At 42.7% G+C, this 16,384-nt stretch overlaps 1 protein-coding gene across 1 annotated transcript in view; it reads left to right on the forward strand.

The window, feature by feature from the left end:
• Window positions 1-16,384, forward strand: part of ALK (ALK receptor tyrosine kinase) — a 676,956-nt gene that overhangs the window by 396,366 nt on the left and 264,206 nt on the right. The gene's annotated exons all lie outside the window — the stretch shown is intronic.

The raw sequence follows: 16,384 nt of genomic DNA on the forward strand, positions 1-16,384 counted from the left end.
TCTCTCCAACCTTCACCCACAATCTGGTACAGACCTCAAATGTATTAATTTCTCAACAAACATCTGTTGAAAAGATGAATGAATTAAGTGGAAGAACAATCCCTGGATGTAAATATAATAGGCCAGATTGCTAATGCCCACTCTCTGGTCATCTGAGTGACTCATAATGCCACTTTTTTGCATCTCAGTTTCTTCACCTGTAAATTGGGAGTAATCATTGCCTATCTATCTCATGAGGTTAGCTTAAGAGTAAACTAAAATAGTAAATATGAAAATAGTTTGAACAATATAAATTCATTCATTTCAAAAATACTTACTGAGTCCTTACTTAGTGCTAAGGCACTCGAGCTACAAGTATGAAGGCATGATCCCTTAAAGGGTTCTACTTCTTCAAGATGGCATTATTATTAGTTAGCTGCCCACCATAAAGACATGTCTACCTCTTACTGTCTTAGTTTTTGGTCTACAGCATGTTTACATCTTTGTATTAATTGTTCAGTTTGGAATTCACTGCATAGCTGCATATTCATGTCTTACTGGAGGTCTGTACATGCTTTTCAGTTTAATCACAGCTAAATGATTCCCTCACCAATCCTGGTTCCATTTCGGGAAGATTGTCAGCAGTACACACAGTAGCAAGCTCGTCCATCTGTGTAAGAGATAATGTAATTCTAAGACAATATTTAACAATGTGGGACAAGGCATAAACTCAATATGTTTTCAGGCAGAACAGAAAAATATATGTACCCCATCTCATTAATCACAATAAGAATGAGGGATGGGGCAGATCCCCAGGCCAGTGCTGTTCCCTCCAAGTTAATCTGTCTTAATATTACGCCCTTGATAAAAAGAATGCCCATGTCGTCATTCTGCTTGTTCAGTGACAATTTACGTTGGGAGTGTATGAGATTTATGGAGTAACAGGAAACTCTAAGTAATAAAACCTTGAGTGATCCATGCTGTATTTGGAAGTAACTTCAACTGCAAACACTCTCTGGGGATGAAGCTTCAAGATATGTATTTATAAAGTTGATCTATTCACTAGTGCTTATTGAGTTCATTAATTCACTCATTCAGCAAATTTTTACTGGGTACCAACTCTGTGCAAAAGACTCTCTAAGGGGTTTGGAGTTGACTAAGGAGCCCAGATATGGTCATGTATCCTCAAAGGACTCCCATTAGGGAAGATGTGAATCATACTCAATAATGAGGGTGCCACATGGACTTTAAGCTCCACAAGGACAAGACACAATGTCTGTTGTATTCCAATGCTTGTCACACGGCCTGGATCGAGAAGCTTATTAAAAATTTGTTAAGTGACAATCCATTAAGGATGAATGGATAAACAAAATGCAGTATATATATGCAATGGAATAGTATTCAACCTTAAAGAGGAAGGTAGTTCTGACACATGCTACAAACTAGATGAACCTTGAAGACAGTGTGCTAAGTGAAATAAGCCAGTCACAAAAGTCCAAGTATTGTATGAGTCCACTGATGTAAGATACATAGCAAGGTCAAACTCATAGGACAGAAAGTGGAAATGGTGACTGCCAGGGAATGGAGGTAGGAAGGAATGGGAAGTTATTGTTTAATGGGAATAGAGTTTTGGTTTTGTAAGATGAAAAATGTTCTGGAAACAGATGGTGGTGATGGTTATAAACCAAAGTAAATGCAGTTAATGCCAGTGAAATAAAAACTTGTTAAGATGCTAAATTTTATGTATATTTTACTGCAACAACAAAAATTTTTAAAGGGCTAGCAAGAAGTGCAGAGAGAGCTTGGGGCAGAAGAGGCAATGGAGCATTTCACAGAGAAGGGATCATGGAGGCCATGCACTTTCCCAGGGAGGGAGGAAGAAGAGGGCCTAGAATTGTGCAGAAGATGCAGTCCAGGGGCGTTCAGGAAAGGAGGCCAAGGAAAGTGTGGTTGGAACGTGGAGGAGCAGCCAGCCATTTAGGGACATGGAAGGGAAGGTCAGAGAGTCCCAAGGAGGGCCTTCTAGAGGATGACCACACTTACCCAAAGCCGTGGATTGGATAAGGAGGAGGTAAGGGACAAGCCTGGTAGAACATCTTCAGTGCACTGTGAGCATGGCAGTGAGGCTGCAAACAGTTAAGTACCAAGTGAGTGGAGAGTAAGTCACTGAAGTTCAATAGTAAAGGAAGGAAAATTGTGGTAGCAACTTGAAGGAATCAGTGGAGGGGAGAGAAGAAAGACTTAGCAAGGGACCGATGGATTGAAAGAAAAGGATAGATGTTCTGGAAGGGTCTAGAATGGCTGGGAAGGATGAGTTGTGGCTCTTCTTCTTTTGAAACAAGAGGGCAGGGTAAGAAAATGGAGGGGAAATTTCAGGAAGAAATAAAGTAGAGAATAGGGAGCTGAGGGGCTCCTGTCTCCTCAGGGAGGCAGGGAGGAAGACCAAGTGCCGCCAGCCCGAAGACAAAAACGTACCAGAGAAGACCTGGAGGCTTTGGAGGCCGTGTTACAGGAATGTGGGCTGGCACAAATGCAGAAGAGTGAAGCATTGGATCCAGCCGAGATGAGGGCCCCTGTGTGTGCAAGGGGACCGGTGGGCCTGAGACACAACAGTGACCTGAAGAAAGAGAGCAAATGGGATATTTGCCCAGGTGGGGACAGGCAAGACAGGGTCAGCAGCAGCCGAGAGACAGGCCTCCTCAGCCGGGCAGAAGCATGGGTAACAAATATCCATGAAGCCCAGGTTGGATGGTAAGGAAATAAGTACCCAAAGGAGCTGGGAGGGTGTGAAGTCAGGGACTAGAGTTCATGATGAGTGTACGGAGACAGTTCTGAAATAAAGAGAAGGTGATCCAGAGAAGAACTTCAGAACCTGAAATCTTGATCAAGGAGTTCCTGAGCGGAAGGGCAGTGTCAGGGGAGCGGTGCTGATGAGGCGTGGACCCCGACCAAGGTTATGCGCAGGAACTGTGAGGTCTGAATACTTGCGGAATGTTAAAATGTCCCCAGTGATAATGACAGGGTGATGAGGTGGGGACAAGGTTAGATGAATAATAATCATCCACTGGGAGGGACAATGGTATGAAGGGGAAGGTGTACTTTGCTGGCAAGGACAAAGGGAAGAGCCTGCTGGGACTCAGGTGCCACTATGGGGGAGGGGTCGGAGGAGACCAGAGGCCCGGGAAGAAGTGGGCTGGGTGCAGGAACAGACTTCACGGAAGAGGGTTCATTGTGGGAAAAGCTGAGGCCACCCGTGAGGGCTGGAAGGAGACAGCTGGAGTTTGGAATTTATAGCTTGAGCAATAACTGTGGGTGAGCTGGATAGAGAGCCAGGCTAGAGGGATCGGAGGGCATTCCAGAAGGTTGGAGTCAGGGAGACCTGTGCTGAGGAAAGCATCTAAGCTTCACATGTCTGTAAGACTAAGCCTTCAACCTGTTGTAGAAGGCTAGGCTGGTGAGCGTATGTCTTGGGAATGGAGGACTCCTGCTTCTAATGTGCAGGCCTTCTGTCAGGATACCAGGGGTCTCGTTCTAACTGCCACCAGCCAGCTTAAGTAATAAGCCTTTATTTTTAGGATGAGGGAGTTACTTTGAGTCTTAGACTCCTTTTCTGCAAAATGGGAGTGTTTGGAATAGGTGATCTTCCAACTTCAAAATGCTGTGACTTGCGAATCTGTTTCCTTGGCCTCTTCTTGCCATTGTTTCTGACTGTGTTTAATTATAATGATGATCCAATTCCACATTCTCTCCACTGGTGGGAGGGATAGACACTCATTAGGAAAGAGAGGAAGCCCTTGGCTGAATAATAATGTCATTACATACGCAATCAGGGTGGCTGCTGCCCCAAACAACTCCTTCTTGCAAATTAGAGAAAGCTCCCAGCTCTTGGCAGACAAATGAGCAAAAGAGCCAGGCTGGACTGGGGGCTCCTTCTCCCCTCAGCAAGGCGCTCCAGTGCAGGTCTCAACCTGTACGACTGCAGCCCTGATTCGATCCTTGTGACAGCAGAAGTGTCACTGATGGCGATTCAGCACTCCCATTTTCCAGGTAATGAAATCAGAAGACAGAAAGCTTTGGTACTGTCCCCTGCATCTAGTGGCCCTTCACACTCATACCCAAATACTACATGCTTTGAATTCCTGAGACACATTTCAAAACTATTTTGCTCTTTGCATGCTTATATCAATGAGTATTTCCTTGCCTAAATAGATGAACACTTAATGAAGATTTTTCCTCCTCCTCCCTCCCAACCCAGTCACCATGCCTGCCATCCCACTTTTCAAACTCTATTTGGACATTATCCCTTGCAGTCAAGATGCCATCTCATCTGGAAGGGATATGGCTGCAGTATAAGGAAAGCATGGAATAAATACTGAAATGTGTAATTCTTTATCATCCTCTCAGCTCCCATATGCATGTACTGAAATGCATTTGGACAAATGAGAAGGGGGGAAAGAGAAATGAATCCCAAAGAAGTTAATCGTAATAGCATAAGAAATTGTATTTTGACTTACACTATTATTAGTTATTGTAAGTGATGGTATTATAAAGATATCAGGAGCTCTCAATTAGTTTTGTGTTTTTTTGGACTCAAGAAGGGAAAAAAAAATTAAATTTACTTCCTGGACCAGGAGAGCAATAATCATTTTATGACTATATTCATTTTCTTAGCCTCAGATGGAAAAGGTGACCAGGGACTAGTTATAACAAATGATCATGCTCCGTTTGTCAAAGGCTCCTACATTGGCCAAAACAGTGTGGCTGGTGGAGTTCGCATGGGAGCTGAGTATTAAACCTAAATGGAAGAAAAGGATTCTGTCTTCAAGGGATTTGCCTTTTTGATGGGAATACAGGGCCTAGATACATCAAAGAGTTACAATTAGTTTTATAAAAACTTACAAATCACTACCAAGTGCTGATTAGTAGAAGGCAAGAGCCTGGGTCTGTGCAAAGCTTCTAGAGGAGAGAAGGGGCCTGAGAGAACCGAGGTCAGTGAGGACATGCACAGAGCTGGGGACCTAGGCCACTGTGAGTCACAGCACAGGTCTGACAGATGAAGGTTTTATTCATCTTTGGTCAATGTTTGAGGCAAAGCACAGCTGAAAAGGTGGGAGCTGGTATCGCCAACAGAGGGAATGGTATGTCAGGATGTGGAGGGCATTCCCTGAGCACTGGTGGAAGTTTTGTATTCTCATATGAAACACCAATCATCATCATGTTCCAGGAGCTGTAGAGTCATCATCTTGACATCCCTGCAATCTCTTAGGCAGTGATGGTGAGTGGGTGTCAGCCAGCATGCCAACCCCATTCTGTCGGTAGTGGTTGGCTGGATGCTGGTGGGCTGCATTCAGGCTTGGTGAGAAAGCAAGTGGCAATGGGTTACTGTGGTTGGCCATGGGCAGGGAATGTTGTGATACCATGGCAAATATTTGCCATCTTTATTCCAAGGGATGTCCATTGACTTGATTAGGAAACCAGGGTTAAGTTAAAGAGCTTTCATAAATTCATATTTGCTTTTTCTGAAGCTAGGACAGGGTCATATTAGGAAAAGTCATCCTTTGCTCAAGACATTTTACTTTTACCTGTTATAAAATTACCATAATATACCAATTTCAGCAGACAAGCCACTCTACTACTATCTTCAGGGACACTGTCATAAAAAACATAAAGATCTACAGCATCTCCGATATGAATATCTCAGATGTGGCACCCTTGTGCCGGGTACAGCCTGCACAGCCATACGCTGGTCCTGAACCAGGATTTGAATCCGATGGTCTGTGTTAGCTCTGCTGCCCGACACTGTCTTAATGAAAAGGTGAGGGAGCTGTAAAGGAAAAGCAGTAAGTTTTTAAACGGCCTTAAAGTGTTGCCTAAAAAGCTTGAATCTGATGTAATAGATGTGAGCAAAGGCTGTTTATATGCTTATGCTCTCCTTAAACCAGATATTTATAGGCTAAGTACCTATAACGTTTTGCATTTTGTGAAGCATGTTACGCTTTTTAAAACACTTCAAATAAGTTATCTCACTTGATCCCTACATGTAAGCCAAGAACCCTCATCAGCTGAGGGAGGTGGTGGCAGGAGAGTGGATCTCGAAGCAAGTGTTATATACAACTTCCCTCTTTTAAAAAAGGTATGTGAGGCATAAAAAAGAATAAAATCTTGCCATTCACAACGTAGAAGGACCTGCAGGGTTCTGTGCTAAGTGAAATAAGTCAGAGACAAATGTCATGATTTCACTTTCATGTGAAATCAGAAACATAAAACAAGTAAACAGAAATAGACTCATAAATGCAGAGAACAAAGTAGCAGCTGCCATAAGGGAGGGGCTGGAGAGGGGGGTGAAGTAGGTGAAGGGGATAAAGAAGTGCAGACTTTCAATTATAAAATAAATAAGTCACAGGGATGACAAAGTACAGCCTAGGATATAGTCAATACAATTATAATAACTTGGTGTGGTGGCAGATAGTAACTACAGTCATTGTGGTGAGCATTTTATAATGTGTATAAGAGTCACATCACTATACTGTACACTGAAACGAGTACAGTATTTTCCATGATATTTCAAATTTTTGAAAGGCATGTAAGGTTGTGCTCCTTTCCTCAACAAGGTCTGGATTCTCTTAACTAAAACTGAAATGTGCATTCCTTATTTAATTTATCAGCATCTTGAGTAGCCTTGCTGCATCATAGCTTCATTCACTGATGTGTCAGCATAATTAATTATGCTGTGAAACCTGACAGCATTTCCCAAGTACCTGAACAACAACAACAAAAAGCACAGAACACAAGAAAACAGGAAAAGTTGGGTCCATTTTCTATATATTCATCACGGGCTTCTTCAGTCTGAGTCTGCCTTTCTGTAGTTGAGTGACTTTCACTTCCTGAGTTGTCTTGAGTGACTTTCACTTCCTGAGTTGTCTCTTCTGTCAAAAATGAGGAGGTTGGAATAGATGATCTTTATCGTTCAAGGTCACAGGAGAAATGAGATGGCAGATTCAAATTGGATTGAATCAAATAAATTCAAAATTTGAGGTGAGTCTAAGAAAGGAGATTGTTTACAAAGGTGTGGCCAGGGAAGGGAGATCAGCAGGGATAGAGCAGTAGCCCAGGGCATGGCTCCTGCAGTCCTGAAGGGGGAGGGGAGGGCTTGGTTACTAGAACCCAGAGGCAGCCGTGGAGAAAAGGCCGCCTTGAGAGGAGCAGTGACCTTTGCTGAGGGACGGACTGTGGCAATTCTACAGCAGAGAAGTAGAGAAAGACTCCCCAGCACCACCCTCCTTCCTCCCTTCTAATTCCCTGTGAGGCTTCCCATTGGCCAAACCCCACCAGAAGCCAAAGCGCGAGGGAGGTGGGGGTACACTCCATGCAGCCCAGCCTGCTGCAGCAGGAATCGGGGAGGGGAAGGGCAGCCATGGATCTGAGATAGGCAGGAGATGCCCGGCACACTCCCTAAGTCCACCTCAGCAATGTGAACTTCCGTAATGCACATCAAACACCCTGTCCTCTTACGCATGCTAAACGGAAATGCGTTCAAAGAATTTTTGAGTAGAGAATGTGCTAGCAACTTAGGGGAATATGGCATAAAGCATGAAGTCTGCCACAGTTGGTGAACAAAATAAATTTACAGAATGAATGAATACATGAAAGAAAATAACAGTTACAACTGAGGTCTAGCAGCAAAGAACTATGAGACTGTACACACACACACACACACACAGATTCTAAAGAGCTTTGAGCTTCTCACAATAATATGGAATATACTAGGCAGTGAGTCAACCCTGAAATCCCATCCTTGAGACAAAATTACTGAGGCAGCCAAAGGGCCAGTTGAAATGCCATGTCCAAGACCAGGTAGGCCTGGAATCCCAAGATTTTAGGACTTGAGGGAGCAGCTATGCCTACCCACAGCCTTCTGTTCCAGGGTGGGTTTCTGTGAGCACGTCAGATCCCCACCTGGAGGGGGCCAAGCCTGTGCTGGAGCCACGCCCAGCCCCAGGTCCCCCTCGCCCCTTTTAGGACTCACTCTCTCACTCCAAAGTCACAGCCCTTGTAAGTGGGGAAAAGGTTGCTGGTTTTAAGATCTGAGAGCCCCAAACCTCACGGGCCTTCTGAACACCCTGTGTTTCACCGAGCTTCTGCACTCTTAGCATTCATCTCACATCATGTATTTCTCCCACAGCTTCTGCCCAAATTTTTAACTGCACTCTCCCTCACTATTAACAGAGACCTTGAATAGACAATACCAGGTTGATAATTAAGTAACTAATAAAGGCTTAGGGCTGCCCTTGATTCTGTTATTACTAGAAATGATTTCTAAAGTCTGGCATTTATTTAGTACCGTCTGGGCGCCAGGCTCTGATCCAGCCAATATCATATATCTTATCTCAGCTAACCTTTCCCAAATCCCTCAGGTTGGGATTCTGCTTCCTATTGCCCATATGAGGACCCTGGGACAGTTTCCCCAGACAGTAAACAACCTGCCAAAATTCCATGACAAGTCAGCAGGAGACCCAGGGTATCTCTCTGCCCTCACCTCTCTGCACCACCTCTGCTGTGCCAGAATCAGAGACTTTCAAGCATAGAAAGAACCTGCTATTTCACCATGTTTGGGGTCACCCTATCCTGGCTGTGCCAGTGTTGCAAAGAGCACTCTCAGCTGACCAAGTCCTGAGGGCGCTGCATGGTGCCTCTCAGGAAGCCTTGTTCAGCCTTCTTACAAAGCGCGCCCCCAGGCCTGGTGCTGGAAGACCGGAGGGAATGGACAGTTATCGAGGGCTACTCTGCTCTGTGCTTCAGATAGTCCACATCACCGAACCCTCCCAAACCTTGTGAAGAAGGAAATCACGATTCCCATTTGTACAGATGGGCAAGTAAGACTTACTGAAGGAGTAAAGAATGAAGTCAGTTCTGTTTTGGAAAGCTAATGCTGTTTTCACTGCAACTGCTCCCTCAGATCATGAAAGCAAAAAGGGAAAACAGGAAAGCTTCAGAAATCATCGTGGCCAATCTCTGGCTGATTCAGGGATCCCCTAGAATGTGATGACAAAGACCCATACTGCCCTTCCAAGGCAGCTCATTCCGTTATGGGACAGCTGGAGAGACCACTCACTTTCTGATGTGACCTGCCTTAGGTTTTGGCTGGGTTGAGGAATGGTTTTGGAATAAGGGAGGCCAGGGCTGGGTCCAAAGAGTCCTTGAGGCAACTGGAGATGCCACAGTCTCAAGAGTGAGCTACCCAGGTAGAGCCATTTGAAAATATGATTAGCAAGCCTTCCAGTCCCCATCCCATTATTGGATAAAACCTTCAACAGGATGGGGCAGAGGACAGAAAGACATTAATCCATACTTCTTTGCTGTTGATGCTCAAGTAACTGTAAACCCACTTAATACAGTTATCAACTAATCCACATCTTAGTACTCAAAAGGATAGCAGGAGAGATTTCATCAAAAGCTGAAATGAGAAGCATGTTCTCTACCGCATTATTCCCCAACCTGCCTCGTGCCAAGCCTATCAGAAGAAAAAACAGAATTGGTTTGCCTGCCTGATTCTGAGTTTGCCCACAGTAGCTTTTCAGTGATCCCTGTATTCTCTTCTAAATGCTCCCGAACCATCTGGTTAGAAATCTGTTTTAAAATTTGGCCAAGGATCTATGCCAATATTACCACTATGACGTTGATTTTTTAAAATCAGTACATCTGATCTGCAACAGGCATCTGCTCAACGAGACAGCCTTGGGTTGCCTGCACAGCTTAGACAACCACACCCTTAGCGTTACATCTGGTCTCAAAAATCATCTTCAAGGACCGTTATGAACAGAAGGCAGTTCCCCATCTGTACTCTTGGTTTTGTTCTTATTAGGCAGAACTACTGAACTGAAGTGAAGTCATCAAAACTTTGGCTAAGCCCCTACTTATGACACACCCTGCGCCAGGCACTGAAGAAACCCAGAAGTGAATAGGGGTCGGTCCAGGCCAGTGGAGGGTCTCCCCCAAGGGCCTGACCCTTCTTGCCTCCTCATGGCTTCCTCCCACTCTTCTCAAGCACCTCTGACCTGAACCGCCGTGGGCTTGCGCTGTTGTCTCTCCTCGCGGGCAGGGCCTGTGTTTTATTTCTCGATGCATCCCTAGTGGCAAGCCCCATGCCTTCCAAGGAAAACACATGTGATACATGTAGTGACGATAACAGTGCTGATGATGGGCTGGGGAAAGAAGGCACAGCCCAAAGATAAATGAATTTCTGATTCAGAAGGAAGGGGTTATAGAAACACATTACATATATTGTTGCTGATTAATATGACCGAGTATTAAAACAGACCCTGCAATACTGTAATTTGGGATGGTAACCATGGCATATTCTTCCATTCAGGCTAAAGGTGATATTTTTCTTGATTAGCTTTTGATTAATCCTACTAGATAGATATTTCATTTACAGCATATACATTAGTTCTTAAGGGTTTCATTGCTTGTGCAATTGATAGTACAGCATGGAGAAAATACCAATGATTCTGTAACATCTTTCTATGTTGACAGATAGTGACCGCACTAGAGGGGGTGAGGATTTAATAATATGGGTAACTGTTGAACCACTGTGTTGTATATTTAAACCAGCATAAGATTGTATGTCAACGGTACTTCAATTAAAAAAAAGAATGCTATTATGTTAATGAATTTCCAGCATCCAGTTCACCTTTAAGGCTATTAAATTAAGTGCGGTTAGTTAAGAACATTAGACATCTATGAAAAGCCCCTGAGAAAAATTTGGTTTGCTCAAATGAGAAGGTGGCCTTCTATGTTGCTTTTCCCTCATTTTGCACTTCTCCCAGAGCCTGGGTCCTCCACCTCCCCTCCCTGTTCGTCCCTGCGCCTTTCCTCTCCTGCTAGCACTAATCTGTCAGTTTAAAAAGGATGCACATTGAGTGAAAGTAACAACCTGTTTCATAAACAAGTTCCACTGCTTCCAAGAGAAACCAGAGGGACTCATGTTCCTTGCTGAGATGCTCCTCTCCTCAATTTGTTGAATTGTTTTCCAATTTTGGTAGAATAATGTTGCTCATGATATGTTGTACTCAAAATGAATTTTAGAATCAAAGCTCAACTGTGGAGTCTAGCAGATCAGGGAAATTAGTTTATCTTTTCCTGCCTCCCAGGTCAATAGGAAGAAATGTCCTGTGTTAATAGTGGTGTAGGGTGGATGTGGAATGGAAAGGACATAGACTTTTGGGGTAGACAGGTTTGGCTTTCATTCTGCCCAATTCAGTTCAATTCATTCATTCAGCAAATATTTATTGAACACATGCTATGGATCTGGCCCTATTCTGGACACTGGGGAGAAACTATGGATTATTCAGGAAAGCCTGATTCCACAGAGGCTTTGAACTCGCACTGAGTATCTTATTAGCTGTGTGAGGTATTGGATATATTTCTTCAATTCTCTGAGCATCAATTTCTTCACCCATAAATTGGGTGCATTAAGAAAAAGATTGTTATAAGAATAAAATAAGATGATGTTTATTCAGTACTTATCCAGAGGTCTTAATCCTACATCCATGGATCCTTTGAGGACTCTGAATAGAATTGAAAGGTGTATGAACTTGGATGCAAAAAATCACATCTTTATTTTTACAACTTGTAATGAAAATTCAGCATTTCTTCAATTGTGAATGTAGGCAATAAGTCTACTGCAGTAGTTAGTGTATGTGATTTTGTCACAAAGACAAATCTCATTACAGTTGTTGACACCATGAAATACTGTTTAAGCTCATCACTACTTCAAATTTACAGATGTTATTAGACCTGCCATGAGATACTGTTAGTAAATGTATTGATAAAGAAGCACACATATTACTATATCATAACTTTTTTATGTATTGATAACTGTATTTCAGTATAATTGGTTTCCTTTGTAGTTCTATGTATTTTATTTTATGTATTTGAAAACAGTACTCTAAGAAGGAGTCCTTAGGCTTCACCAGACTGTCAAAGGGGCCCATGACACACAAGCAAAGGGAACAACGCCTGACCTAGACAGCATCTGCTACAGTGGTTCTCAGACTTCAGCATGTGTCAGAATCACCGGAAGGGTTTGTTAATACACAGGTTGCTCCCAAGTTTCTGATACAGTAGGTCTTCCAAGTTTCTGGCACAGTAGGTCAGGGCAAAGCCTAATAATTTTCATTTCTAACAAGATCTCAGGTGAGACCAATGCTGCTAATCCAGGGATCATATTTTAAAACCCCTGCCCTAATGTATAATAAGTATTTAGATGTTGTTTCTCCCCCATATTGACATGGCACACAAACACTTTCAGGGCATTTGAATGCTAGCAGATGCATACAGCAATGCATGAACTCACCATCTGACAATGCTGGCCAGGTCATGCTGAGCTTTAGTCCTTCCTTTCCCCATGGCCAAGGTTCTGTGGCCCTGCTGCTTACAAGATCAGCTCCTCCCTTGCTGCTAGCTCCAATTCTGACTTGGGCAGGGGCAATTTAAGGAGCACTGAATATACTGGGATTCAGCACAAGGTCATACTAGCTACCTGTTTAGCTTTCCTCTTGTCCCTTGTCCCCACTGATGATACCTGGCTTCTGCTTTATTCTTTGTTACTTGAATCCCTGACTCATGCCCTAGTCCTTGTTAGACAAGATCCCATGCCCAGGGTTTGGGATCCTAACCTGGATGTAGTGCCATGACCAAATCCCTGCTGCCTGTAGAATCCCCACCTTTCTGCATTTATGAGCATTGCCTGCAATTGGTCTTCTTTATAATATTTTCATTTCTTCTGTGGGGCCACATCCTTTTCAAAACACCTGCAAAACAAGCTATTTATTGCCATGTCCTTCAGCTCCCAGGGCCTTTCCCATGTTCAGCACCTGAGACAGTTCCCATCTTGGAAGAAACTTCTGGGATCTGCCTGCTTTCCGTTAACCCATCTTCTGGAGTCTCCTGTGACACATCACATCATGCCCCAGAAAACATATTTGTGCTACTTTGTTGTTTTGAGCAGGACCAAACATCTTATTAATATAACATCTTTGGAAGTGCTTATACTTATAGAATATTTAGCTCAATTAATCATTTATTGAGCATCTATTAAGTACTAGGCATCATGCCAAGCCTTAGGGATAGAAAAAGAAAAAGAGGCAGGCCTTGTTTTAAGAAATGCACAGACTAATATGAGATGCAAACATAAAAATAAATGTTTTTAATTTTTTATCTCATTTTAAAATTATCATTTGCATAGGTCTGCTTAAATTAATATTTCATATCTAATTCTTCTTTAAGTGGACTTTTAAACAAATCCTGAAGATGACCATTGTGAGTTCTCCTTTGGCAAGTTTTTAGTCCTTTTACTTTCTTCTCAGAGCTTGTGGCCCTATTCACTACCCCAGGGATTGTTGGTGTCGAATTAGCTAATAAAGTGATATCCCTCTCCTTTGTTCCATGAACCCAAGTAATGAGCCTGGCCAAAGACAACAGCCTTCTCAGATGGAGGAGGACCCAGTGATCAAAAGTAGTCAGTTAACTACACTTTCCTGCTAAACCTACCTGGTATTCCCACTGTCACTGCTTTCATTTCCCTTTGAGCACATACCATGGTTTGGGGGCTCCACTGGGTATGAATAATTTGAAGTTCTCCCCTTAGAACATCATTACTGATTATGAGGTGGAGATCGTGAGTAAGTCAGTCATGAAGCAAAGAATGTTAGACGTCATTTTTTTCCTCTTTTTTTTCAACCAACCTCAGTGTAATATATAAAATACAACCATGAAGGCTGTCTGGATTCTTACCAATATTATCTGGTCTAAGCTAGTCCTACAGCTCCAACATGATCAGTCATGCTGGAGAGAACTGCTTGACATGCCCTGAAGTAGTGCTGCTCTGCTCCAGTGCTACTGTGATTAATTAGATGTTTAGGAGAGCTGGTGAGTCACCAGTGTTTGAGTATTAGTTTGAGGGGTTAGGGAGTGACCCCAGCATTCTGCTGAGTACAACAGCCTGATGAAACACAACTTATATAATAGGAAGTAGGCACCTGGTAAAGCATGGTGACATGTCATCAAGGAGCAAATCACTGGAAGTTGTCAGTTGCCTGAAAAGCAGCCTGCAGAACTAAGAGAATATAAGTAGTTTAATCATTTACATCACCTATATTGATAGCACCTGCTTTGCTCAGAGAACAGTCCTAGTATTACCTAGAACTGCATATGAGATGTTCTCTGCTGCTGTGAAGTTGAACCTAAATAGGGCCGATGTAATGTGGAGGGCTGTTGGTGTACAGCCATGTATGTGTGCATGTGTGTGGAACTGTTGTGGAAAAGTTTAACAGAAAAAAAAAAAAGAAAGAAAATGAGCTGAGCAGAGAAGACCAAAATAACTCTAATCACACTAGGCCCCTCTTGCCTTTGAATATGCACTAATATTCAGGAACAAGCCAGGATAGCATGCAGCCTGCTGGGATGGGGGCAGACACACAGGCTGTGAGTTCCAAGTCTGGTCCTATCTATGATCCTGATTCTTTCTCAGTAAAATGACAAGTAGATCAGTAAATGGACAAGAAATTAAGTGGAGTATGGTTTAATACCTAGTAAGATAATTGGTACATAGTGGGCATTGAATAAATGTCTCCCCATTCCCTAAATCATCTACTATGAACTCATTTTACAGATTAAGAACAGCCTCAAAGAGATTTAGTGAGTTACCCGAGGTCACAGAGCTGTTAAGCTACAGAGATGGGACTTAACCATGAACCTGGTACTCTAACTTCTACACCAGGTTGCCTTCCATTTCACATTTTCATGGATTAACTATCTCAAGTAGAGTCTTTTCTTTGGCTGAAACTGGAGTTCACAAATAGCACAGTCCTAATAGGGTGCACCCCCTTACCTTCAAAGTCCAACCAAGCTGGGACTTGTAAAATCATTCCTATCTCACCATCTAACCTGAATCCTGCTTCCTCGGTGGCAGATTGAGTCACAGCCACAGACAGCTGTCGGGGGCCCAGCAGTTCCTTCCCACACTGCTCTCCCACCTCTTGCTCAGTGGCCTCCCTGCACGCAGCAGAGATCTGGTAGGAAGTGTCCGTTCCCGCCCCATCACACAGTAATGTGTTTATTTCAGTCCCTTTTGGGCCATGATCCCAAACCAGTAATCCCCAATTTTTTGTCTACTTTTTTGATGACTCTAAAATTCAGGAAGTTAGAGTATTGCTTTTTAATTAATTCTACTTTCCAGAAGCTCAGAGTGCACAGTCCTGCTAATAACTGTCCCCTCTAATTCTACAGAAAATGGACATGGACCCGTTAGTTGGCATTACTTGTGTTTGGTCATTGCTCTTCTCTTAAGACTCTGCTTTAGAAAAACTTGCATTTTAAAAATTTCTGTCATTTAATTCCATAGACAGTTGATTTAAGTTTCACTTCTTGCCATTAAATGAAAATTAAATTAAGCTCATTATTGTATGAAACAGGCATTGATTGTACTTACTTTGTTTTTAATTAAATGCTTCTATTCATTATTTCCTCCCATGTAGTGCTTCTAATTTTCTTTGGTATATAATTTGGGGTAACAACAATATCAGTAAACTATCCCTCATAAATATTATTCAGAGAGAAAGATATTTGAAATACACTGTGAAAGAAATTTGAAGGTATTTGCATATTGTTTTTAATTTACTGGTAGGATATTTAACAGGTAATATTCCCACGTTGCTCCTTTGTGATAAAACAGGGCATGTGCATATCTCTCTTAAGCAGCTCTGACTTTTACAGTTAATGGCTGACTTCAAGATGTCATTGATCTTTAAAATGTGCTGACTTTATGTACAACACTGAAGTTATGGTCCAAGGGGTAGATATTTGAATTTAAGTCTAAGAACATTATCAAAAAGGTTCAGAAAATTTCCAGAGAAGCTTATTTCATTTTTTCTATAACACTGGTGAAGCCCTCGTTTCCTGCCAGATGGTCTCTTGGGTCCTGGAAATGCATGGAATGGTAGAGAACCACAGGCTTTGCCCTTCTGGTACTTGCATTCCAAAGGGGAGGTGATGACATGGTATATGCTGACTCCAGCTTACTGAGAAAGCAGGATTCCCCACTAACCAGCTTACTGTGCCTGGACCATTCTCCAAGAATCTGTGCTTTGAGCAACATTGTGTATTTTGCACTCACCTCCTCTAAGTGAATCACAGTGATAGGTACAGAATGAAATAACTGAGACCAAAATGCAGACACCATCTCTCAAACCCAGAACCCAAGTGGAAAATAGTGAGTAGATCAAAGTGTTGCAATTGAACATTACAACTAATTTCAATCAATCATTGATAACAAGAAATAACAGGATATTTAAAAGGTAAAACTAAAACTCCAGAGAGAGCAAAATAAAATTGGAAGTGGTTGTTC

Source organism: Manis pentadactyla, chromosome 2 (genome assembly GCF_030020395.1).
Source record: "Manis pentadactyla isolate mManPen7 chromosome 2, mManPen7.hap1, whole genome shotgun sequence".
Classification (NCBI taxonomy): Eukaryota; Metazoa; Chordata; class Mammalia; order Pholidota; family Manidae; genus Manis; species Manis pentadactyla.